Consider the following 24,447-nt stretch of genomic DNA (forward strand, 5'->3'; position numbering starts at 1 on the left):
GAAAACTTTCAGTATAGTTCCAAAAGTGCTTGAATATATCATGAGAGCATAACACTAAAAATCTCACACTATTCTGTTTTATAAAGTACTCTCACTTTGTGATGTGTTCAGCAAACATGTCAAATTATTATTAAGCTCATTGTTTACAAATACTAAAGTTATAAGAGAACTAATGGTCAAACAAATGTGTATATAAGTAAGTAGGCATTACCTAAAGGCATTATCTATTATTAGAATCATTGGTACATATCCTTTTACGCAATTGCCAAATTGCCAAATTATTATATAAAACAATAGAAAGCATAACAAGCTATGCTAATTTGACCGATTAGCTAGAAATTTGCATAAACGCATTTTTGTTTCTTCTATTTTGCAAGATAATTATATCAAAATGCTCCCACCTCCCCATCTCTGCTTCTCACATTTTATGGCCCAATAACACAAAAATAGATTCTCCTGATTGCTAAGTGGAGGCAGCCTGTTTAGTTTTGAACTCAGATGCCCCAACTTTCCAAGTGAATTGCCTAGGACGAGTTCTCTCAATAGTCTGAGCCTCAATTTCCTGATGTTATGACATTGGATAAATAACACTAGTGGTACCTACCTTATAGGTGGCAAGACTTAACTGAGATCATCAATAAAACCAAGGACAGTTACTAAGGCAAAATAAAACTTTTCTCTCCACATGAAAGTAAGTTTTTGTATGTCAGTTATTCCTCAGTAAAGCTGTTAACTAAAATGAGAGACGTTTTTAAAATGAAAGTTGTCATACTGGAAGAAAACGTTAAGTTCGACTCCTGAAAAATCTGAGCTTTCTTTCAAAGAAAGGTAAAGTTCTGAGAAAGACAGACAGGAGGGCTGTGCTTCCTGCTGCACACTATGGAATGACTGTCTGGGGACAACATGAGTGGGGACCATAAAGTGTCCCTTCTGATGAATTTGTGTCATCACTTTACTCTTTTACTTAAGCCAGCACTGACCAATACAGTAGCCTCTGGCCACACTTGGCTTTTGAGCACTTGAAATGTGGCTCAGCTGAATTGAGATGTAGTGTCAGTATAAAATGCATGCCAGATTTTGAAGACTTTATATTAAAAAAGAATGTGAAATAGTTTATTAAAAGTTTAAAAATATTGATTACATGTTAAATTGGTAATATTTTATATACCTATTTTAAAAAAGGAATATGTTACGAGTTATTTTTGCCTGTTTCTTTTGACTTTTTAAATTGTGGCTGCTAGAAAACTTAAAATTATATATGTATTTTGAATTAGATTTTTATCAAACAGTGCTATGAGCTAAATACATTTTCACCTTTTCTTGATGACCCGAAGATACACAGAAAGGGCATACCTTCTGGAAGACTGGATTCAGACCTTACGACTTTAAATCTGGACACCATCAATAAATAGCTGTATGATCATGGACAGGCATGTTAATGTCAGAATCTCAGGATTTTTTATTTTTTATTTTTTCCAGAAGCAGAGGGGTGATATTATTAGGTGAGTCCACAAATAGAGTTGTGCAAGAAATACAGGTTTATTTTTCCGTAACTGGAGTCAATTTCTATTATGAATGTCTGATTTATTTATTAAGAAAACAATCTCAGTTAATTCAGGTTCATTTAGCCTATATACACAAAATCTTTCCTTTTCCTTGAATAGCCGTAAGGTAAGGAGGCAAAGAGTATTTGATCCTGGGTGTCATCATTTATCTCTCCTGGGGACATTCTCTTGACTGCCCGGGGTTTAGTCATCATGGCTGCTGTTCCTTTCTCATCCCCACTGCAAGGCCTCATTGGGAATCCTAGTTTTCTTTTCCATAACAGATCCAATGTAGGATTTATGGAAAATAGTCCTCAAGTTACAGAACATACTTCATAGGTGTATTAAGAAGAATAAACAAGATGATTCTTGTAAAGTGCTTAGTACAATGCCCGATATAAATGAAGCCTCTAATAAAAGTAGTTAGCATTATTAATGCTGTTGATGCAGATATTCTGGCTTTCAGGCAGTGCACTTTGAGTTTCTAGAAATTTAGCTGCCGGAAAAGAGTGAGTGAGGGTATCTTTTTCTGTTGCTTCTTTTTCAGTAGTTCAGAGTTAGGAGAGGAAATGTATACACTGAAGGGACCAGTGCAGGGTTGGGGGGTTGAGGTTTGGGGACAAAACAAAACATTAGTCTCCAATTACTGCTTGGTTTTGACCAAGAGATTAGCAGCTAGGATTGGTGATGGGAAGACGTGTATGGGTTTGTGGGTGGTGGTAGTTGGGTGAAGACTGGTAGATCTAACATTGGAGGATACCATGGCAGAAATAACAATACCATAAACATCTATTAAGTGTCTCTGACATGTCAGTAATGTGATAGGTGGTGTGGAGGATACACAAGAAGTGGAAGTCATAGTCCATGTATTTGAATAACTTACAATTGGATAAACACAAAATCCACATTGCATTTCTAGAATGAGTGATGAGGGTAAGTTGGAAGGCTGACTGTTTCTGCATGGTCTTGTGTGATGGCGATGCTTTGGAGGAGATGTCAAAGCTCAGGGTTAATACTAAAATGTTGGCCTGGCGCAGTGGCTCGTGCCTGTAATCCCAGCAATTTGGGAGGCTGAGGCGGGGGGATCACCTGAGGTTGGGAGTTTGAGACCAGCCTGACCAACATGGAGTAACCCCATCTCTACTAAAAATACAAAATTAGCCGGGCGTGGTGGCACTTGAGAGTCTGAGGCAGGAGAATCGCTTGAACCCAGGAGGTGGAGGTTGCGGTAAGCTAAGATAGTGCCATTGCGCTCCAGCCTGGGCAACAAGAGCAAAACTCCATCTCAAAAACAAACAAACAAACAAACAAACAAAAAACCTAAAATGTCAGATACAGAAACTCAATTTGTTAGTGTGCTTTGAGCCAATATGGCTACCGGAAACTTATTCTTTGGGCAATATGATGGATAATCAGAATATTGATGTATTAATTTACAGTGAAAGATATTCCTTTCAAGAGAGGAGAATGCTTGCATAAAATGTAGTGACAACTAATACCCACCAGAAGATAAAATAAATAAGTTCTTTAATTTTCATTAATATTCATTTATTGACATTCATTTTATCATCTGGTGAATTCTAGCTGATACTAAAAATTAGTTTAAGTTTATAGAACAAATTCTTTAGCATCAAAAATTTTATCTACTAATTACATTAAAAATATGCAGATTGGGGAAAGACCACCAATATTAAAATGTTAGCAGTTAAAATATCTCATATTAAGAAATCTTACATCAGCTTGAGGAAAACTAGTGTTTTGCAAAAGCATGGTTTGAAAACCACTGCTACGAATATTGAACGGTTTAATACTATCTTGATGATTCTCTATTTTGCACTCATATTTATTAAGGGGTTAAGACATGATCTGACCTTTGAATGAGGTATTAGATTTGGATTAGAATTAAGAAATAGGACATATAAGCCAGAGAATGAATAAAGTGTAGGTGAAAGGAGATGCGCAGGCAGGCTTTTAGTACAACACAGAGAGGAATCAAGTTAGAGACTAACAGGAGAGAATGTTGTCTGGAGGCTGATTTGATAGACGATGTATCATATAGACAATTTGATAGACAACTTATCATATTAAATTGCACAGTGGCATGAAGAGAATGATGCTTGTCAGAAGAAACCTGAACTAAAAGTTTTTCACCTCATGAGTTCCGTTTTCAAAATGTTAAAGTTTCAGATCATAAAGGGTGGTTATTTTGTGTTTAACTTCTCAAGCACTTTTTAAGCGTCACCTGAAAAGCGGTTTTTTTTAAACATTGTTTAGAGAATCAGCTATTTTGAACTATTATATAAGCTATAAATGTCTGATTTTAAAACTCCTTTGCCTCTCAAAGCTGTCATTTTTAGATAATAATTTTTTAATAGGCTCTGAGGTAGAAGGTAGCATATGCTATTAACACACCTAATCTAGAGTTATTACCCAATCTTCTGGTTTCAATAGTTCCTCCCCATCTCTCCTAAATTTCATTTCATAAAATCAAATTGAGTTATAGGATATTAAAACTGTAAGGGATCTTGATTCACATGGTTGTATCTTTGTGTTTTTTTTTTTTTTTTTTTGAATTCTCTAAGGGATTAAAAGAAATACAATACAAAGTAATCTTTTTTTTCTAGGTGCTTCCTAGGGACTGCACCAACATTATAACCTGGCCAAATCTCAACATTTTCCTTATGTGCTGTATCTAGAGCTAAGACCTCGTGTACTTTTCTGGCATCTGGGTAAAGATTGCTTTATCCAGTCCTTTACTTATTAATTTTGCACTCAATTTTATAGAATCCATCCTCCAGACGAATGGACAGAATATGGGATATGTATTTTCATGTCATGATTTAGGTCAATGTAGCAATATTGCTTCCCCGCCTTCACTGTGTGTTCTTCAGTGCCAACTTGGCTAGGCCACGGGACCCGGATATTTGGTCAAACATGAGTCTAGATGTTGCTGTGAAGGTATTTTTAAGACAGAATTAACATTCTATTACCCTCCATAGTGTGGGTGGGCCTCCCTCTCTCAGGTTAAGGCCTGAAGAGCAAAAATACCAACTCCATGAGGAAAAGGAGGTTCTTCCTCCGTCTGCCTCCAGACTTGAGCTGCAACACCACCTCTTCTTGCTGCCCGGCCTGCTGGCATACCCTGCAGATTTGGGACTTGCCAGCCTTCACAATTGCATGGGCCAATCCTTAAAATAAATCTCTCTTTCCATGTATATATTTCCTATTTGTTCTTTTTCTCTGGAGAACCCTGGCTAATACAATCAGTCAAGTATGATTAATGATCTACCTCTGGCTAAAATTCATCACTCTTCCTACAGGTTAGAGTTTAATGTAAAAGTATGAGACTAAAGTCACATTTCACAGATGCGGAAATCAGTCTTCATGAGTAAAGAGAAGAAAAATGGAAACCCCAAAACGAGAAGAGAATTTACTCAACATGATCTTATTATTGCTCAAGAACTCACCCCCTCAAATACGACAATATTTCACAGTATCAAGGGTTAGTTACCACTGGAAGCAGATTCAGGTTTTGCTTGTACAGTTTGGGGACCTTTCATTAAGAAGTTAATACGAAAGTACTAATGTGAAATTAGGTATGAAGTGAATATTTATGTAGATTGAGAAAAGAAATCATAACAATTTACAAAATTTTGAAAGCTGAAAAATACCGTAAACACAACAAAATCCAGAAAGGAAATATATACTTTTAATTAATATATATACTTAGTATATATTAATATGTGTAATTAATATATGCTTTTAATTGCCTGATAGATGTTTATTACTCTCTCCTCCTCCAGTTTTTGGTGTGTATTCTTGGTTGCCCCTTCAGAATAGAAAGGCAATTTAGTTGATACATTTCAAACTATGTTTCTCCTCCATCACCAATAAACTTCTGATTAGCCCAATCTCACATTGCTATAAAGAAATACCTGAGACTGGGTAATTAATAAAGAAAAGAGGTTTAATTGGCTCATGGTTCCACAGGCTGTACAGGAAGCATGATGCTGGCCATATGCTTGGCTTCTGAGGAGGCCCTTACAATCATGGTAGAAAGTAAAGGAGAAGCAGGCGTGTCTTACATGGCCAAGGCAGGAGGAAGAGAGAAAGAGTGGGGAGGTGCTATACACTTTTTAACAACAAGATCTTGTGAGAACTCTATCACGAGAACAGCACCAAAGGGGGAAATCCGCCCCCTATGATCCAATCACTTCCCACCAGGCCCCACCTCCAACACTGGGAATTACAATTCCACATGAATTTGGGCAGGGCCTTAGATCCAAACCATATCAACTTCCATGCCAGATACTGTAAGATACATTCACATGGAGATCGGACCTCTGGTCTGAGCCTTTGTGTGACCACATTGTATGAATATGTGCAGTGTTTACGGGAAAGATGTATTTCTGAAAGCCTTTTCTGTAGGGGAATGACTGGCAGTAACTTAACTATATATTGAAGCAGCTGCAAACCACATAAATATATCCCACAAGATCTTAAATGTAGCCCTAAGCAGATCCTAAAAATGCCATGGCCACTTCAATACCACTCTACCTGAGGAGACAGGCAATGGGAGGAAACTCACAGTGGAAAGAGACAGAGGTCATCCTAAGATAAAGTATCTTCATTTGGTAAATTTTATAGAAGCATATGATTATGTGAATGTGGCCTTGGAAAGGACCTGGGTAAATGAGAGATCCCAAAACTTAAGCACTGGCTACTGTAGATACATCACACCCATCTCTTTTCCCACTTCAAGACAATTTTTTAAAGACTTATTCATTAATATATATTCCTGCTCCTGGAATTATTGTGTGAAATTTTCCATAATTAACTGTACATATTTATACTGTGAGTATGGGAACTACACATGAATAGAAATGAAATATCTTTAAATCACACATTTGCAATGAATATTTCAGAGCAGTGTAATTGAATCTTGTGTGTAATTATGACAGACATACAATAATAGTTCTCTCTTTAAAGAATGTCTTTTTCTTTTTTGCCCTAGAATAACACAGGAAAGGAAGAAGAAAAAAGTTAAACAGCTTTTGTCAGCGGAGGTTGACTTTAGAACAAAATATGTAGTGGAGCCATTCATAGTTAGAAATTATTTCAAAAGAAAATTGCCATTGGCTTTCGAATGGAAATTTCAGGAAGAAAATGTTAATAAAAACGTAATGGTTATAATGGCAACCCTAATGATGATGATGTTATGTGTGTGTTATTAGATGAATGATTGTCATAATCTATGACACTTTTTTTTAGTGCATTAAGAGGTAGAATTGAGTGGTACTTATGAGGTCATGATTTATTCTCTTTTCCTTAGCTCTTTGAAATGTCTTTGCTATTATTTCTAAATTCTCATTCTATAATAGGGCCATGCGCATCTGACACGGAGAATCAGACTGAAAGGAACATTAAGTCAGTTTCAATTCCACTTTCATTATTCACAGGACTAAAGACTCTTTCAGTTAAAATCAGTTCTTTGGCATCTTCTTATTGATTCTGGAAGAGGCTTAGACATGAATTTATATAGGAATCTATGGCAGCCCGGTGCTTTAATTTCCCTCTTTCCAAACTGTTCCTCTTGATACTAATGTCCTTATATAGCCCATCTTCCACAAGGACTCTGGCTTTGGTCATGTAACTTGCTGTGGTTATCGGTGGACATCAGCCAGTGTGACACAAGCAAGGCTTGTTGAGGGCTTTCACATTCAAGTTGTCTTCTTAGAAAACTCCGTCCTGGAAGCCAGATATTGTACTGTAAGTAAGTACAGGCTATATCGCTAAAGAGAAACACCATGAGGAATATCCCTGTACGTCCTCACTCAAATCTCATGTCAAATGGTAATCCCCCTGTGTTGGCCGAGGGGCCTGATGGAAGGTGACTGAATCATGGGGGCAGTTTCCCCTTGCTGTTCTTGTGATAGTGAGTTCTCAAGAGATCTGATTGTTTGAAAGTGTATGGCACTTCCCCTTTTGCACGTGCTCTCTCTGTCTCCTGTTGCCATGTGAAGATGTGCTTGCTTCCCCTTCACATTCTGTCATGATTATAAGTTTCTTGAGGCCTCCCCAGCCATGCTTCCTGTACAGCCTGTGAAACCGTGAGTCAATTAAATCTCTTTTCTTTATAAACTAGCCAGTCTCATGTAGTTCTTTATAGCAGTGTGAGAACAGACTAATATAGGCCCCCAAGGGTGAGACACCACATGAAGAGAGAGACAACTTGAACGAAAACCAAAGTGCCCTAGCCAAGTTTCCAGTTGAGTGTAGCCATGTGAGAGACCTCAGTTAACAATACATGGAACAGAACAACCCAGGTAACACAGAGAAATGTGAAAAATAATACACCATTGTGCTTTTAAACCAGTAAGTTTTGTTTTGTAAAGCAGCAACAGATAATGGAAGCAGGATTACAGAAGTATTTTTAAAACCATCTCATCTGTATATGAAATCCAAAAGTGATTTGAATAATTATAGAAAGTTATTACATTGAATGTCCATAAAAATGACAAATATTTGTTCAGCACTTTACGTGTAAAGCATTATACTTTTAATAGCTAACATTTATTAAGTACTATATGCTAAATAGTTTACATTCATTAATTTTTAAAATCTACTCAACTACCCTATGGGATTGACATTATATTTGTTCCCTCCCGATTTATAGATGAGGAAGTTGAGGCTTAAAGATGATAAATCTTTCACCCAATGTTACATAGTGTATAGAAGGTACAAAAGTCTTATAAAATGCACTCTGTACAAGCAATGGAATGTAGTATTTAAAAGGTCTACACCCATGAAATTATTATAAGAGATGGTAACGTTATAACATATTACACAATGCGATGTTAAAGATGATGGCATTGTGAATCAGAAAGACACAGAGGTAAATGGTGACTCTCACACTAGCTTCGTGATCTTAGACAATTTATGTAAACTCTCTGAACCTAGGTTTTCTTATCTGTACGACAGAGATTAAAACGTTATCTCCTCCATGGCTGTTGAGTATAATCTGGGCAGTGGTGTGCTAGGGCCAGCTTGTACCTAAGCTGACTGTGTTCCTCTCTTCCCAAATCTGTGTTCAGGGACATCATGTTCTTAGCTGAAAAGCAACCTTGGTGGGAGTTTTAACACCATGGAAACGTTAAAGCCTAACCAGCCAAAGACTTCCAGCCTTTAGTCTGACAAAATCAGATTTATTGACTGAGTCGTAGCCAAGGAGAGCACGTGCAGGAACTGTGTAAGGTCACCTGTGCTTTGTAAGTGTTGGGTTCCTGCCAGAGGAGTCTGAGGAGGGTCTAAGCGAATCGGAAATCCATTCTCGGTTGGTTGCTACTTCTGTGACAGGATTAGTAGTGGGGATTAACTAGGGATTTCTTACTGTCATGAGGGTAAGAAGGTTTAGCAATTGGGCATCCAACAGGAACAGCAAAGGGCATTGGGAAGTGGCATTGGTAAGGAAGCAGTAATCACTCATAGTGAGGGTAGTGATGACATCTCATAGCCACATAACCCTGGGAGAAACCATATGTCCTGTTAACTTTGTAGCTGACTTTATGTGTTTGTCCTTTCAGTCTGATTAACAGCAGAGCTGTCTTTTGTTTTTTAGTCTAAGTTCATTTTTACTTTTACTAATCCAAGAAGTCTTTCAGAAATCAGCCAACAGTCCAAGTCAGAGCTTTTCATTTTGTTCCTGGAGACCCAGTTGTTAAACATTTATCAGCATATCACTGCTTGTTTGTTCTCATATTTCTGCCCTTTAAGTGAGACTCCTCTCCTTTGAAGACATGGTGAACACAGCCAAGTCCCATTATGTGTAATTAATGAAAGTCTAATATCCTCCCCAGGTCTTTCTTAGAATCCCCAGGGAATGCTTATGTTTCATAAATCCATCCTTAAGTATTACCTTTGGATTACTTACCAATTTCAGGACTTCTCTGAAAATGTGCAAAGATTCTTGTCATTGCTACTTAACTAAAAAATACTTAACAGGACATTTCTCTTCAGGACATAGCAAATATTTCCTCCAACAAATTTCATGTCTGCTTAGTCTATAAAAGTTGCTTAAAATTACTAAAAATTCAGATTTTCTAGTTTCAACAGATTGGCACAGTGACCATATGTATTTCTGTTCTTTTCCCTTCAAATGTTATGCATTTTGGAATGAATACAGTCTCTGTAGTGGATGGAAATTAAGGTAGAGATCTACGACTCAAAATGAAAGATGCACACACTTTTGAAATTTAAAGGGATCTTAGAGATTATTCAAAAATGTTGGGATTACAGACCTACTTGAGAATCTGAAGTAACGGATCTTTTTCCCAGAAAAATGCATATGATCTGGTGTATTCACAATACATACCCAGAATCACAGAATTTTAGTGTTTTTAGATCTCTTGAAGCCCATTAGTATACTCCAGTCTAATAGGTGCAAAACCTGGTCTGGCATGTCCATTTCTCTTCACTTTATTCATAAAGTTATCAAGTCAAGGTAACATATTGAACTAGTAGTAGATCTACGATTATAAGTAACAACTTTTGCCTTAATAAGCTACTGTTACCTATGTCTTCTCTGATTTCTTTTTCTCCCATACCACCATCATAAGACAGATAACTTACTAGTTTCCAAGTCTCATTAACAGGAATAGTTTTGGAGAGACCATACAGTGTAGTGGTTAAAAGCATAGGCTTTGGAGTTGGGCCACCTTAGATTCAAGGCCTGGCTTTGTTTCAAACTTTAGTTATGGTTCAGTCTGTTTTTCTTTCTTTTTTTTTTAAATAATTTTTATTGTGTATAATCAAGGTACACAACATGATGTTATGGGATACATATAGATAGTGAAACGGTTACTATAGTAAGCGAATTGGCATATCCATCACCTTACATTGTTACTCATTTGTGTGTGTGTGTGTGTGTGTGTTTGCGAGGAGTAGCTAAGTCTACTCATTCAGCATGAATCCCATATACAGTACAATTTTATTACCTATAGTCCTCATGTTGTACCTTGGATCTCTAGACTTGTTCATCCTACATATCTGCTACTTTACATTCTCTTACCTACATCTCCAGCTCTTCTGTCTCCACCCTCACAGCGGTAACTACTGTTTTGTTTTCTTTGTATATTTGATTTTTTTTTTAGATTTCACATATTTGTAAAATTATGCAGTATTTTTCTTTCTGTGTCTAGCTTATTTCACTTAGAATAATGTCCTCCAAGCCTATCCATGTTGTGAGAAATGGCAAGATTTCATCCCTTTTTTGGGCTGTATAATATTCCATTGATATATGTACCACCGTTTCTTTATCCATTTGTCCGTCAATGGACACCTAGGTTGTTTCTATAACTTGGTTATTGTGAATAATGCTGCAGTGAACATGGGAGTGTGCAGATATCTTTACAAGGTAGTGATTTCATTTGCTTTGAGTATGTGTGCAGAAGAGAGATTGCTGGGTCATATGATAATTCCGTTTTTAATTTCTTTAGAAACCTCCATAGTATTTTCATAATGGGTGTACCAATCCACATTCCTACCAACAGAGTATAAGAGTTCCCTTTTCTCCACACCCTAGTCAACTTTTGTTATCTTTTGACTTTTTTTTTCTTCTCATTCTTTCTCCCCTCTTTTGACTTTTTGATGATAGCCATCCTAACAGGTGTGAGGTAGTTTCTCATAATCATTTGATTTGTATTTCCTTGATAATTGATGATGTTGAGCACCTTTTCCTATAACTGTTGGCCATTTTTATATCATCTTTGGAGAAATGTCTCTTCAAGTCCCTTGTCCATTTTTTAATCAACTTACTTGATTTTTTTTTTTTTTTTAATTAAGAGACAATCTCACTGTGTCATCCAGGCTGGAGTACGGTGGTGTAATCTTGGCTCACTGCAGCCTTGACTTCCTGGGCCCAAGTAATTCTGCCAGCTCAGCCTCCCAAGTGGCTGGGACTAAAGGCTCACACCACCATGCCCAGCTTTTAAAAAAATTTTTTGTAGAGACAGGGTCTTCCTATGTTGCCTAGGAGTGTCTCAAATCCCTGGCCTCAGGTGATCCTCCCGCTTTGGCCTCCCAAAGTGTTGGCATGAGCCACCAAACCTGGTGTAAGTAGGTTATTTGTTTTTCCACTACTGAGTTGTATAAATTTTGGATACTAACTTCTTATCACATATATTTCTTCCAAATATTTTTTCCCATTCCATAGGCTGCCATTTCATTTTGCCGATTGTTCCATTTGTTGTGCAGAAGCTTTTAGTTTTATGTAGTCTCACTTATTTATTTTTGCTTTTGTGTCCTGAGCTTTTGGTGTGATAAAAAAAAAAAAAATCATTACCAAAACCAATGTCCAGGAGATTTTTCTCTATGTTATCTTCTAGGAGTTCTACACTTTCTTGACTTATATTTAATTCTTTAATCCACTTTGAGGTAATTTTTGTGTAAGGTATTTAAGGGTCCAATTTCATCCTTTTTTATATGAAAATTCTGTTTTCCCAGCACCATTTATTAAAGAGACCATCCTTTCCCTATTGTGTCCTCTTGGTGCCCTTGTCAAAAATTAGTTGATTGTAAATGTTTGGATTTATTTCTGGGGTCTCTATTTTATTCTCCTGGTCGATGTGTCTGTTTTTATGCTAGTACTATACTCTTGATTACCACAAATTTGTAACATATTTTAAAAACAGGAAGTGTGATGCCCCTAACTTTTTCTTTCTCAGAATTCTTTTGGCTTTTTTGGGTATTTTATGGTTCCGTATGAATTTTTCTTATGGAATTTGAAGAATGCAATTGGGGTTTGATAGGAATAATGTTAAACCTATATATTGCTTTGGTCAGTATGTAATTCTAACAATTTGAATTTTCTGATCCATGAGCACAGGATGTATTTCCATTTATTTGTGTCTTTTTCATCAATGTTTTATAGTTTTCAGTATATGTATATATATATATATATATATATATATTTTTTTTTTTTTTTTTGAGTCAGAGTCTCGCTCTGTTGCCCAGACAGGAGTGCAGTGGTACGATCTCAGCTCACAGCAACCCTCGCCTCCCAGGTTCAAGTGATTCTACCTCACCCTCCTGAGTAGCTGGGATTAAAAGCATGTGCCATCACTCCAGGCTAACTTTTATATTTTGGTAGAGATGGGGTTTCGCCATGTTGGCCAGGCTGGTCTCAAACTCCTGACCTCAAGTGATCTGCCCACTTCAGCCTCCCAAAGTGTTAGCATTACAGGCGTGAGCCACTGTGCCCAGCCAGTATACAGATCTTTTACCTCCTTGGTTAAATGTATTCCCAGGTATTGTTTTGATGCTACCATAAATGGAATTAGTTTCTTGATTTTGTTTCCAATTAGGTTGCTTTTTGTGTATAAACATGCTACTGATTTTTGTATGTTGATTTTGTATCCTGCAACTTTACTGAATTCATTTGTTAGTTCTAACAGTTTCTTTTTTCTTTTTTTTTTTTTGGTGTGGAGTCTTTTTTTTTTTTCACATATGGGATTTTTGTCATCTGCAAATAGAGATAATTTTACTTCTTCCTTTCAGATTCGGATGCTCTTTCTTTCTTTCTTTCTTTCTTTCTTTCCTCTTTTTTGTCTGATTGCTCTTGCTAGTACTTACAGTACTCTCTTAAACAGAAGTAATGAGAGTATATATCCTTGTCTTGTGCCATATCTTAGTGGAAAAATTGATTACAATGTCAGCTGACGTTTTTTCAGAAGTGGTCTTTATTATTTTGAGGAACTTTCCTTCTAATGCCTAAGCTCTTCAACCATTCTAAGCTTCAATATTATTATAGTAATATGATGAAAATAATGGAATTAAAGAACTGTTGTAAAGATGAAATAACATATACAAAATACTTGGTACAATGCCTAGCACACAATAAACATTAGTTATTATTATCATCATTATTATTATCACCATAGTTCTTGGAAACTAGATGGAGACACTAGGCTCAAAGTAATCAGATGGGGTATAACATTCTGTTTCCTCCTTTTTCTATAAGGTGAGCCATTTGAAGTGCTTTGCAGCTGGAGTTAAGACCAGAAAAAAAGTCAATTCAAGGTCAGAATTCTGGCCAGTCTTTACGTTGCTTAGCTCTATTTTTAAATGATGCAGGTATGATACAATTTTGTTTTAAAATTGTTTATATGTAAATAAATTTTTAATTGAGTTACAATTAACATATGATGAAATGCACAGATATTAAGTATTTCGTATGATGAACTTTACAGTTCTGTGCATTCCTGTAACTATTACCCAAAGCAAGATATTGTTTCTCATTGCACAGAAAGTCCTTTGTGTTTCTTTCCAGTCAATTTTTATTCCATTCCATATCACAGCCAAAAATTGATTCTATTATGATAGATTAGTTTTATTTGTATTTGTATTTCATGTAAATCGCATCATACAATAGGTACACTTTTGGGTTTGGCCTGATTGGTTTAACAAAAGTTTTTGAGACCCAGGCTGGGCGTGGTGGCTCATGCCTGTAATCCCAGCACTTTGGGAGGCCAAGGCAGGCAGATTACTTTAGGCCAGGAGTTCAAGTCTAGCCTGGCCAACATGGCAAAACCTCATCTCTACTAAAAATACAAAAATTAGCTGGACGTGGTAGCACGTGCCTGTAGTCCCAGCTACTTGGGTGGCTGAGACATGAGAATCACTTGAACCCCAGAGGCAATGGTTGCAGTGAGCCACTGCACTCCAGCCTGGGAGACAGCAAGACTCTGTCTCAAAAAACAAAAACAACAAAAAAAGTTTTTGAGATTTATCTATCCTGGTGTATGTATTAGTAGTTTGCTGTTTTTTTTAAATTGCCAAATAGTATCCCATTATATAAACATACCACAATTTATCTCCTGTCTTAGACATTTGGGTTGTTTCCAGGTTTTGGCTGTTTTTAATAAGGCTGATAAAAATATTTCTTTGTGTGGAAGCCTATTTTCTCTTTGTTCCCACCCCTACCCTCACCTTTTTTTTTTTTTTTAAAGACACAGTGGTCTCACTATTTTGCTCAGGCTGGCCTCACACTCCTACCATCATGTGATCCTCCTTAGTCTCCTGAGTAGCTGAGACTACAGGAGCCACACCTGGCTCCTTCACTGTTGAAGGATAATTTTGCAGGACACAGAGTTCTAGGTTGGTGTCTTTTTCCCTCTCGCTTTACTTCACTGCCTTTTCTTCTTGCTTCTATGGGTTCTGAGGAGAAGCCAGTTGTAATTTTTATCTTTGCTCTTCTACTGTTAAGGGTTCTTTCCCTATCACCGCTCTCTGGCTTACCTCAAGATTTTTTATTTGTCTTTGATTTTCTGCAGTTTGAATATGATATGCCTAGGCATAGTTTTGTTTTGTTAGTTTTCTTTTTTTTTTGCGGGGGGTACTTATGCTTGGTGTTCTCTGAGCTCGCTGGATCTGTTGTTTGACATTAATTTGGGAGAAATCTGTAGTCATTATTCCTTCAAACATTTCTTTTGTTCCTTTCTCATTCTTCTTTGGTATTCTCATTACTTGTATGTTACACTTCTTAAAACTGTCCCATAGTTCTTGGATATTCTTTTCTGGTTTGTTTTGTTTTAGTCTCTTTATTTCTGCTTTTCAGTTTCGGAAGTTTCTGTTGAAACATTCTCAAGCTCAGTGGTTCTCTTCTCAGCTGTATCTAGTCTACTGATGAGCACATCCAAGGCATCCTTCATTTCTATTATAGTTTTTAAATCTTTAGCTAGCATTTCTTTTTGATTCTTTTATAGAATTTCTGTCACTCTGCTTACATCATTCATTGATTTTTTTGCATGTTGCTCACTTTTTCCATTAGATTACTTACCGTATTAATTATAGTTATTTTAAAGTCCTGGCCTGGTATTTCTTTTTTTTTTTTTTTTTTTGAGACGGAGTCTCGCTCTGTCGCCCAGGCTGCCTGGCCTGCTATTTCTAAGATTCTTGCCATATCCTATTCTGTTTCTGGTACTTTCTCATTTTCTTCAAATTGTGCTTTTTTTGCATTTTTAGTATGCTTGTAATTTTTTTTGTTAAAAGCAGAGTAGGATGTACTAGGTAAAAGGAATTGAGTAAATACACCTTTAGCAATGTGGTGGTAAGGTGCAGGGGGTGGGGGAAGCTTTCCGTAGTCCCATGATTAGGTCTCAGTCTTCCAGTGAGCCTCTGTCCATGGACTTGAAACCTCAGAAATGCTTCTTATATTTTTTTACTCCCTTAGATGAGACATGATATCTAGAGGGGTTTGTAGAGTTGGGTATTTCCCTTGCCGTAGTTTAATTAGGGTCTGATAAAACCCGAACAGGTTAGGCTTTGGTGAAATAATTTCTCCTGAGGGCAGGTCTTACTAAGAACAGAATGCTCTGACTTATTTCAAAATGATTACTTTTATCCTCCTGCAGCCAGAAGAAGCAAGGTGTCTATACTGTGAGATTCTACTAGAGCTCTTAGAGGTAAGTCAGAAAATGTGGGTTCTTCCCCATGACGGCTCCCCCACCCCGAGGTCTTAACGCTCAGAGCTGCTCACACCTGAGCCTCCAGCAACTCATCAATTACAGTTCAGGTTTTCCTACTCCAGCAGTGGTTACCACAGAGGCTTTTGCTCTGATAAGTTGTCATTCTCTGTATCTGCCTATCTCTCTCTTTAATTTTTGGAGCAGCAGTTTGCCTTGAGACCTCACTTGTTGTTAACTTGATGTCCTTGCAGGGAACATGATCAATGGAGCTTCTACTCTACCATTTTGCTTTGCCTTTTTATGTACCAAATATTTTTTATCCAGTCCATTGCTGATAGACATTTAGGTTGGTTCCATGACTTTGTTATTGTGAATAGTGCTGCAATTAACATAAGCGTGCATGTGTCTTTATGGTAGAATGATTTACATTCCTTTGGGTGTGTACCCAGTAATGGGATTGCTGGGTCAAATGGTAGTTCTAAGTTCTTTCAGAAATCTCCAAACTGCCTTCCACAGCGACTAAACTAATTTACATTTCCACCAGCTGTGTATAAGTGTTCCATTTTCTCTGCAACCTCAGCAGCATCTGTTATTTTTTTGACGTTTTAATAATAGCCATTCTGAGTGGTATGAGATGGTATCTCATTGTGGTTTTTATTTGCATTTCTCTGATGATTAGTGATGTTGAGCATCTTTTCATATGCTTGTTGACCACATGTATGTCTTCTTTTGAGAAGTGTCTATTTATGTCCTCTGCCCATTTTTCATGCGGTTGTTTATTGCTAATTGATTTACTTAAGTTCCTTATAGATTCTGGTATTAGACCTTTGCCAGATGCATAGTTTGCAAATATTTTCTCCCATTCCGTGGGTTGTCTGTTTACTCTGTTGTTAGTTTCTTTTGCTGTGCAGAAGCTCTTATGTTTAATAGGTCCCATGTGTCAATTTTTGTTTTTGTTGCAATTGCTTTTGAAGTATTTGTTGTGAAATCTTTGCCAGCGTTTATGTCCAGAATGATAGTTCCTATGTTTTCTTCTAGGGTTTTTATAGTTTTACGTTTTACATTTAAGTCTTTAATCTGTCTTGAGTTGATTTTTGTATAGGGTGAAAGGAAGGGGTCTACTTTCAATCTTATGCATGTGGCTAGCCAGTTATCCCAGCACCATTTATTGAATAGGGGGTCCTTCCCCATTGCTTGTTTTTGTTGACTTTGTCAAAGATCAGATAGTTGTAGGTGTGCAGTCTTATTCCTGGAATGTCAGTTCTGTTCCATTGGTTTATGCGTCTGTTCTTGCACCAATACCAAGCTGTTTTGGTTACTGCAGCCCTGTAGTATAGTAATTCGAATTCAGGAAGTGTGATGCCCCCAGCTTTGTTCTTTTTCCTTAGTATTGCTTCAGCTATTCAGGCTCTTTTTTGGTTCTACGTGAATTTTAGAATAATTTTTTCTAATTCTGTGAAAAATGTCATTGGTTGTTTAATAGGAATAGCATTGAATCTGTAAATTGCTTCAGGTAGCATGGCTATTTTAACAATATTGATTCTTCTTATCCATGAGCATGGAATGTTTTTCCATCTGTTTGTGTCATATCTGAGTTATTCGAGCTGCATTTTTATTTAATGTTGTAGAGATCTTTCACTTCCCTGGCTGGCTGCATTCCTAGGTATTTTATTTTTGTGACTATTGTGAATGGGATTGTGTTCTTGATTTGGCTCTCAGCTTGGATGTTGCTGGGGTATAGAAATGCTAATGATTTTTGTACATTAATTTTGTATTCTGACACTTTGCTGAAGTTGTTTATCAGATCCAAGAGGTTTTGGGCAGAAACTACGGGTTTTTCTAGGTATAAAATCGTATGATCTGCAAAGAGATAGTTTGAATTTCTATTTTAATTGTCTAACTGCTCCCTTAATATTAATATTTTTTAAAGTAATGACAAAAAAAGTGATGACAATGTTAATAAATCTGGTGGTATACCAGGATTTTGAAAACAAGTCTATAGAAATTTTGTTATAATTTGTCATTAATTGAATCATTAAAGCTCATATTGTGCTGTCAAATTTTCCTTTGAGTAATAAATAATTGATTATTTAACTTTGAAAATGTTTAAACATTTATTTGGCCAGTTAACTCAGATTTTTGTAAGTTGTTTATTCTGAACACCTCCTTAAGTGTCTCTATTAGTCAAACTACCTGGCCTAATAAAAACGAATAGATTCTCAATCTATGGGTTGGGGTCCAAACGTAAATGCACTTAGGAGAAGTCCTGTAGAATTGGAAGGAGAACACAGAGAATAATTATTTGAACTTAAACGGTGATTTTTAAAAATTCAAAGCATTTTTCACCTTATTAAAGATAGGAATTAGCATATAACTGCTTTATTGTTACAACTAATAAATATAAGAACTGAAACTGTATTGCTGACATTACCCAGCCCAAAGTTGGCTGTGCCCATCATGGCAATTATCACATTTTATCATTGTGGCAATTGCCTCCCTATGAGAATCTTCCCAAGAGCTCCCATGACCTTCTATGTGGCATGTCAATTTTGCGCCCCTTCCAATAAAATAAATACAATGTTGTTCTGTTACTATTTATGTCTTCTCTAAGACTGAACTTACTAGACATTTTAATGTAATAAGATGGAAATTTCAGAGAGATCAAGATGTAGAAATGAGCCAATATTACATAATTCTTTATTTTCTATTAAGTGTAATGCCCAAATCATACTTAGTTCTTACCTGTTTTGCTTCTGTGACCAAAGTTAGGAAACTTCTATTTGTGTAAGAGTTGGTGGGCCCTAGAATGGTGTGCTTGGGTAAATGACTGGTGTGTGTGTACATGTGTCTGGTGTCCACAGCCTCCAGCTGAACCTCTTCAGAGAACATCTGGGCTACCAGTCCAGTGAGGAAAGAAGTGTAATTTTTTCATGTTATTCTTACCTAAGGTAGCAGTTTTAGGTCCATGCTAAATTTAACTAAAACGTCAGCTCATAATGTAGTCAGACCTGAATATATGAATGATGGAGCCATATATTCAATAGGGTGAGCCAGCTGGATCACTAAACAAAAGGTATTTGTAGTAAAGGATTAACGTAAGTTACTGTAAACAGCCTCTGAGATGGCCCCTGTGACCCTCTGGTGGAATGGATGGCCTTGTATAGCCTCCTTCCATATTGATTCAGAGCTGGTCTGTGTGACCAATAGAAGGCAGTGGAAGTGACTGTGTGTGACTTCCAAATATAGGTCATAAAAGCTTTTGAAGTCATTGAAGCTTTTGCCTTGGACTTTTGGATCTCTTGTTCCAGAGAAAGCCAGCTTTCAGGACTCACACAGGCAGCCCTGTGAGGATGTTCACATGCAGAGCCATGAAAGCCCTGCTGATAGGCAGTACCAACTTGCAGACAATTAAGTGAGCCACCTTGAAAGTAGTCCTGCAGTCCTAGTCAAGACTTCTAATGACTGTAGTACCAGCCAATATCTGCCTGCATTTCAAATGAAAGATCCTGAGAGAGAACCAACCACCCAATGAAACTGCTCTGAAATTCCTGACCTACAGAAACCATAAGAAATAAGTTGTTCTTGCTTTTAGCCTCTAAGTTTTAGGACGATTTGTCACAAAACAATAAATGGTTACTACAGTTACTATTCTCTATCAATATGATGATGGAAATTTATGACACGAAAAGATGACCTTTGGTGTATCTAGCTTACAGTGGGTACTGAAAAATATTAATTGAATGAATTATGGAAGCAGTTGAAAACATAACATTGAAAGTTTCTAAGATTTCAGAAATGAATTAACATCATAATGAGCAGATAAATGATTTTTTAATGTTAAAACAGTCAGCTTTGTGCTGTGAGAGGAGACGTATAGTATATGTGCAGCAATAGGATGTGACAATAATCTCCCACCATACAGCAGAGATACTTATATCCACAGCAATATTAAAAGAAAAAAACGGAAAAGAAGGGTATTTCATTCGGGGCAGAGTCAGTTAGATGGTTAATTTTAATGTGTCTACTTGGCTAGGCTATAGTTTCCAGTTATTAAATCAAACATGAATCTAGGGGCTGCTGTGAAGGTATTTTGTAGATATGCTTAATATCTACAACCAGTTGAGTTTACGTAATTTGGGTTGGTCTCATTTAATCAATTGAGGCCTTAAAAGTGAAAACTAAGGTTTTCCAAAGAAGAAGACTTTTGGTTTCAAGACTGCAGTATCGACTCATGCCTGAGTTTCCAACCTGCTGGTCTGTGGATTTCAGATTTACCAGCCACCACAGTCATGTGAGTCAATTCCTTAAAATAAATACCTGTGTGTGTGTGTGTGTGGGTGTGCGCGCGCGTGTGTGTGTTTGTGGTGTGGGTATGTATATGACTTATTGGTTCTTTCTCTCTGGAGACTCCAGACTGATAGATTGCTGCTGCCCAGTGAGTATGGAGGTGCTTCCCTCCAATTTCCCAACGTTCCTTGGAGTTAGTTTGATGCCAAGTGACCAGATCGGACACTGGGCTGTGAGCTGTAGTGATCTGTGTCATCTTTTTTTTTTTAAATGGATTCTTGCTTTGTCACCCAGGCTGGAGTGCAGCGGCTCAATCTTGGCTCCCTGCAACCTCTGCCTCCCGGGTTCAAGCGATTCTCCTGCCTCAGCCTCCTGAGTAGCTGGGATTTTAGGCATGCACCACCATACCCGGCTAATTTTGTATTTTTAGTAGAGACGGGGTTTCCTCATATTGTCCAGGGTGCTCTTGAACTCCTGGCCTCAAGTGATCCTCATGCCTTGGCCTCCCAAAGTGCTGTGATTACAGGTGTAAGCCACCATGCACGGCCTTAAAATTTATTTATTTTAACATAATTTATACTGTGTAGACGAATTTCTAATTTTATTTATTTCACCAGAGTTTATCCCATTTTGACTAATACATAATCTTAATGGAAAAAAATCGGATCATGGGCATATGAATCAAGGGTCTTTTGCAAGTAAATGAAAATCCCTCTCAATTTATTTGTTTAAAAAGAAAGGGAATTGAATAGCTTTTATAATTGAAAGGTCCAAGAGTGGATTTTCGGATTTAGGCACAGCTGAATCAAAAGAATCAAAACGTGTCAGCGGGATTTGCATCCAACTTGTAGCCTAACTTACACTTTTATTTATTTATTTTTTTCAGACCAACAAAGTCTAAGGGGTGATTCTGATTCACCCAACTGGGTTATGTTCCTAACCCTGAACCATTCACTGTGGCTGGGTCATGGACCAAACTCATGGGTCAGGTTTATTCACATGCTTATTCTTAGAGAGGGGTGATTGAAGGACTGCTAAGATCAACACCACCCATATCACAGCGACTGAAAATGGACAAGGGGAGATTCTTCAAAGGAAAGGTGGGCTGCGGTGACCTCACATAGAAAGGAAGTCAGTCAGGCAAAAGCAATAGACTGGCACTGCAGTGGATAGAAGTTTATATGCCTGGTATCTCAGGAGAAAGGAAGCTGAGTTACATGTATAGAAACACCAGTGTATTTATTGAACATTGAACGTGCTTTTTAAAACCGAAGTGTTGTGGTAAATGAGTGGCAAGCCGGCTATGCAACTGACAACTGGGAGAGTAACTGTTGCAATGTGATAATTCATTTTAATCAAAGATGAAAGAGATATTTTGTCACATCAAGACCAGGAATATCAATAATACATCTATCAAGGTACAGAAGATGTCACATCTGATTGAAAGCAATTGAAGTGATATTACATTTCTCAAGAAATAAAAGCCAAGGGCAGGTTATTCCATATTGAAATCACACCCACACTTATTCATTATTTAGATAATAATGACACATTTAGAACTTGTTCGGAGAGTAATTAACAAGTTGACTATTCAGCCACATCCTAATCTATTTTTCATAATGTGAATAAAACTAGTTCGGTAATAGAAAAAAAGGTATTCAAACAGAAATCTCCTTGTGGCTGGATGTGGTGGTTCATGCCTGTAATTCCAGCAATTTGGGATGCTGAGGCAGGAGGATAACCTGAGTCCAGGAGTTCAAGACCAGCCTGGGCAACATGGCTAAACTACGTCTCTAGAAAAAATACAAAAAAAAAGAAAAAAAAATTAGCCGGCTGTAGTGGTGCACACCTGTGGTGCCAGCTACATGGGAGGCTGAGGTGGGAGAATCACTTGAGCTCGGGAGGCAGAGATTGCAGGAAGCCGAGATGGCACCACTGCACTCCATGGGTGATAGAGCAAGATACCTTGTTTCAAAAAAAAAAAAAAGTCTCCTGGCTTCTCAGTTATGTTATAGTATTAATATGTAATAAGTTGCTCTATGAGTTATGGGAATTATTGGTTTATACAGATTATAAGATGTGTGTCTATATATATATGTATATATCCATTATTGATTCATCTTGTGGTATATATTTTTCCATAATAAAAATAAGTACCATATAGGAACACAATTATAAATCTTTTGTACATGTACAGCACACTGAATATTTGCTAAAAATATTTAAAATTTTATAAGAGATCGTGGAAGAGATTTAGGAGCAGTTTGAGCACAATTGGGATTGTTTGGGCTGTGAAGATGAAAAAATATTCAAAGCCCCTTTTTTTTTGTTTTTTCCTTTACTTTTTTAAAAGCAAAAATATTGACTGCATATATAAAAAGCAAATTTATATATTATGTACATAAATTTAAATATAATATATATATTTTAAAGGAAGTCTAATCAAAGACTGGGAGAACAATACAATTTGGTATATGTTAATTTCCTGCCAAGTTTCAGAATTACGTTTCTGACTTTTAATAGGCATGACAAAACTGGAGTTGGTAGGAATTACATTCTCAGAGAAATTTGAAAATCAACAGAATTTCAGTAAATATTGCAATATATAACAAAATATAGATATATAAAGAGATTATAAATACAATTTTACAAGCATCTGCTTCCAAAACAAGCCACAAAGCAAAGCTGTAAAAAACCTGCACCAGTAGATTATTTATTTATTGAATCTCTTCAAGAAGCTTTCTGTGATGTTTTGATCTGTTGTGGCAGATTTTTTTCCTGTTTCTTCATCATGCTCACTGCACGGCTCACTATTCAAAGTATGTTAGTATAATACCTACCACATCCTGGGGACATTACATGGATTTTTTTTTTTTGAGACAGAGTCTCGGACTCTGTTGCCCAGGCTGGAGTGCAGTGGTGCAGTCTCGGCTCACCACAACCTCCACCTCCCAGGTTCAAGCGACTCTCCTGCCTCAGCCTCCTGAGTAGCTGGGACTACAGGCGCGCACGACCACGGCCAGCTAATTTTTGTATTTTCTTTTTTAGTAGAGACAGGGTTTCACCATATTGGTCAGGCTGGTCTCGAACTCCGGACCTCGTGATCCGCCTGCCACGGCCTCCCAAAGGTCTGGGATTACAGGCATGAGCCACTGGCCCCAGCCATTACATGCATTTTCTAAGCTCAGAGAGTTGAGAAACTTTTCTCACAGAAGTGAGAAAAATTTAGATTTGCTTGATTCCACATTTCTTCTACAGTTTCTCAATCTGCTCCAGTGATTTGCCCTTCACACATCCAGGTGTTATGGTGTTTCACCTTGTTCCTGAAGATGCTCTGTTCACTCCCTCATATGCATGGGGGCCCCAGAAAGCACCTTTAAATACCTGATCCCTAGTTCCCTACATAGTTTCAAGCACTACAACATAAATCATGCTTCTGAATACTGAGTGACCTTGGGTCTTTTAGTCTTACAGGAATCAGAAGATCCATGTTAGTATTCCAGCTCTCTCATACTAGCTATGTGATCTTGGACAGGTGGTTTAAACTATCAGTGCCTCGATCCTCATTTTTTATCCCTCTTATTTGCCCAAGAGATCCTCTGACCCCTGCTTCCAGCTTCATGGAACTTCTAGTGATACCACTGAATTTGCACGTATTTTAAAATAATCTTGTATTATTTTAGTTTTAATTTTTGGTATAATTTTGGTATTATTAGGTATAATTCTGCTATGCAATATTTGGGGACAATATAGAATTTTTTTTCAGCTTAAATGTGGATTTTAGCTCTCTACTTTTATCCTAATCATTTTTCTAAGGGGAAGAGAGGACTAGATGACTACTTATCCTAGGGCTGTGCAAACATTCAAGCTCATGGAAAATGGAAGAAGATCCTAGTTCTTGGTCTATTGTCCACTGCGTTGTTTGCCATTACTATTGTTTCTCTTATCAAGTGATGCTGCTGTGAAGAGCTGTTTCTCTACCATTATTCAGGGACTGCTGCTCCAGAATGACTCAGATGCTTTTACAGTATTTCTCTGTACTGACCATAGGCTCTGTCACACAGTGACCTGTGTTTTCTTTTTTTTTTTTTTATTTTTTTATATTATACTTTAGGGTTTTAGGGTACATGTGCACAATGTGCAGGTTTGTTACA

The sequence above is a fragment of the Symphalangus syndactylus genome, chromosome 11 (assembly GCF_028878055.3).
Source record: "Symphalangus syndactylus isolate Jambi chromosome 11, NHGRI_mSymSyn1-v2.1_pri, whole genome shotgun sequence".
Taxonomy (NCBI): Eukaryota; Metazoa; Chordata; class Mammalia; order Primates; family Hylobatidae; genus Symphalangus; species Symphalangus syndactylus.